Here is a 3,954-nt window from a genome sequence, read left to right on the forward strand (position 1 = left end):
TATACGTGTCCCGATATTTAAAATGCGTAAATAACAGTATTTAAATGACGATAAATAAAGTGCATAAAATAAATAACAGAAATTAAATGACGATAAATAAAATCGCGAGAATATAAATTGCGATAAATAAACTGCGATAAATAAATTGCGATAATAAACTATAATAAGGAATTAATAGTTAGCTAGGAACAGTTAGCTAAGATTTTGTTAGCGTGGATTCTTAACAAAATTTTCTCATGGTTAATTTGTTTGTTTCTAACAAATTTTATTTTTGTCCAATATTTTCTTCATTATGCCACTTGTTGGATTCTGATAGATCAAAATCCAAATATGAAATTGAATGAAAAGGGTTATTCTGTGTTGAACGGATACGTATATCGGTGGTTGTAAATAGGATAGTAAATGATTGTTGGATTAGATTTAAAAGAATGTACAGTGTACTTATTAATGTGAAATCTAAATATTCCTCGGGTATTACCTATCCGTTAAAATATTTTCACCATTAACAGTTTGTACGAAAGAATTTTTAATTACAATCTTTATGAAAAAATATATATACATATATATTTTCTTCAGATGTAATCACGGATTTAATGAGTCAATATGATATTAAACTCATTTGATTTACCGTTAGAACAAGAATATATAATCTCTAAAACATTAGAGATTACATAATCGTCATGTCAATCGAAGATAAATGATGTAGAACAATTCGCAGATTGATGATTATGCTCGAGGTACATAATGAGATGTTGAGGTGTGTGATTTTGAACTTGGGTTGTTGGTGGTACTGGTATTGATGTTGGTGCTGGTGGTGTTGCTGAAGTTGGTAAATTTTGCATCATATTCTCCAAAGTCACTACCGGAGCGCAAAATTCGTTGACTTCTTCTATTCTTCCGGAATGATTGTCGGTTGGAACAAGCGGATGAATAAAGTTTAGAATTTTAGATAGAATATAATCGTGGCGAGATATTTGGGAAATGAGAGTGAAAATGGTGTTTCGGATTGGTTCGCCGGTGAATGCTTCAGCTTCTTCGCCCAGAGGACAATATGGTGGATGAAAGGGATCGTTTCTTCTTGTCTCCAATGATTAAGTAGACTACGAATCCATCCCCAATTCATCCAGAATTGAAGATGACTAGTTGGTTGATCCATTTCGTTTACACTGCTTTCGGAGCTTAGGTGAATATCCATGTTGGAATAGCTGTCGGAATAACTATCGGAATAGCTATCGGAATCTGAGGGACTCGAACTGGTTGAGGGATTCATCTCATACGATTAGATGAAGGATTTTCGATAAGAAATAGATTATAGAATGTAGATTAGTACCCTGCAATACATAATTTACATATGCATATATAATACTAAAATCCCATAAGTTACGGAGGAATCTACGGAAGCTGTCAGGCAAAGGTAACAATAATAGATAAGCTAAAATATGAATTTATCTGTACACTGTCTATGCAATAGAGGAAGTAAGACGTGTCTAGACTTTAAGGATGATAAGCAAATAATTTTCGACACGAAATGATAAGCAAAACTTTTGACATGCAGACACGGTCGAAGTCCAGACCCACTAATGCATCTAAACAACTATCAGTTTGACACACTAATGCAAGACCTAGTTCGCTAATACCACCGCTCTGATACCACATGTAATGACCCGTCCTAATCCATCTGGACGAATACATTACATTTGGTTACATCGCGAGGTACTTGACCTCTATATGATATATTTTACTAACATTGCATTCGTTTTTAAAAGACAAACTTTCATTACATCGACAGTTGACGGCATGCATACCATTTCATAATATATCCAACTATAATTGACTTAGTAATAATCTTGATGAACTCGACGACTCGAATGCAACGTATTTTGAAATATGTCATGAATGACTCCAAGTAATATCTCTAATATGAGCAAATGCACAGCGGAAGATTTCTTTAATACCTGAGAATAAACATGCTTTAAAGTGTCAACTAAAAGGTTGGTGAGTTCATTAGTTTATCATAAATAATCATTTCAGATAGTATAATAGACCACAAGATACTCATATTTCGAAAACAATCTGTGCAGGTCTGCTCACTGCTGGAAAATCATTCATACGATATATAAACACCTGGTAATTGACCTTAACAAGATGTATATAGAATATTCCCCGCATACCGGCATTCCGCACGGTCATGCAAAAGCATACAAACAAGCCACTCTTTTAAATATGATGGTTGTGTACACCTCACAAATAGATTATATCTTTTAAAGCTGGCGGTTGTATGCCTATTTCGAAGTACTAAAGCAGTTCAAATTCTCTGACTGGGGCTTGTGAGTGCCCATAGATCTATCTTTAGGATTCGCGTCAACTAGGAGCTCGGTTTCCTAATTCTTAGATTACCAGACTATAAAGGGGTGATATCCGGTGTACTCGTAACTCAATCGTAGAATGTTTTTAAGTACTTGTGTCTATTTCGTAAAACAGTTATAAAACAGCGCATGTATTCTCAGTCCCACAAATATATATATTGCAAAAACATTTAAAAAAGGAGTAATGAAACTCACAATACTGTATTTTGTAGTAAAAATACATATGACGATATTGAACAATGCAGGGTTGGCCTCGGATTCACGAACCTATATCATTTATATATATTTATTAATGCATTTAATGGAATCACATAATTTCCTTTATTAGTATGTATTATTTATATATATTTTTAGTTATATAGAATTTATACTAAATTCCATTAAAAATAAATACTCATATTATATCTTAAATTATATTTTATATACATTTATGTTGTATATATATTCAGAATGTTTAATACCTATATATTTAGTTATATTAGTATATATATATATATATATATATATATATATATATATATATATATATATATATATATATATATATATATATATATATATATATATATATATGGTTAGTATTATATTAAAACAAATCATTAGTTTGCTATATATAAGTAACTATGTAAAAAAAAAAGTTAATATGTTTGATATATATTATATTAACCATTAATATAATTATAATATATGTATTAAGTATATTTTAGGTACAAAATATTTGTCTGTAACAAAAATGATAGTTTTGATAATAATGATTTTCTAATAATAATAACTTTATTGATATTGATAATACTAAAAATAATAACGATATTGTTAAAAATGGTAATTATGTTAATAATAATAATATTAGTTGTAATAATAATAATTATATTACCAATCATAATAGTTATTAATATCTTAAGAACTTAACGGTTTTATATCTATACGTACATAAATATAGATACTTTGTTTATAATCTGCACGACCATAGTTTTATTATTTATATCCTAATCAGTATAAATCTTATATTTATCGAAACACTAACTCATTCAAGATCATAAGGTTTTCCATAATTTCCAAGTTTAGTTCATAACCGTATAATATACTTAATAATAATAATCATAGTTGTAACTATAATAATAATAATAAATGTTAATTAATATTATATTAGTGATAAAATTATATATTTTTTAATAATAATCATCTTAGTAATAACAATAATGATAATGATAATAATTTAATTTAACTAAAAATCTTATTACTAATATTACTTAATAACAATAATAATAATTAATAATAATAATAACAATGATAATAATAACAATGAAATAATAATAATAAAAATAGTAAGATTACTACCTCAAAGTAAAGTTATTCTAAAAAAAATTTGACACAGCCCGGGTTCGAACCCCCGACCTCAAGAATACCCACAACACGCCTAAACCATTGGACCATATCTATTTTTCTAATTCAAATCAGAACTTAATTCATTTTAACCCATATTAACTATTTCTCCCTTTCTCCTTCTTCATTCCCTATCGACCAGAGATCAACACTAGGTAACAATGAATTACATTATTTGTTTTAGGCTCTAAATATATACAGAAAC

Source organism: Rutidosis leptorrhynchoides, chromosome 11, assembly GCF_046630445.1.
Source record: "Rutidosis leptorrhynchoides isolate AG116_Rl617_1_P2 chromosome 11, CSIRO_AGI_Rlap_v1, whole genome shotgun sequence".
Classification (NCBI taxonomy): domain Eukaryota; kingdom Viridiplantae; phylum Streptophyta; class Magnoliopsida; order Asterales; family Asteraceae; genus Rutidosis; species Rutidosis leptorrhynchoides.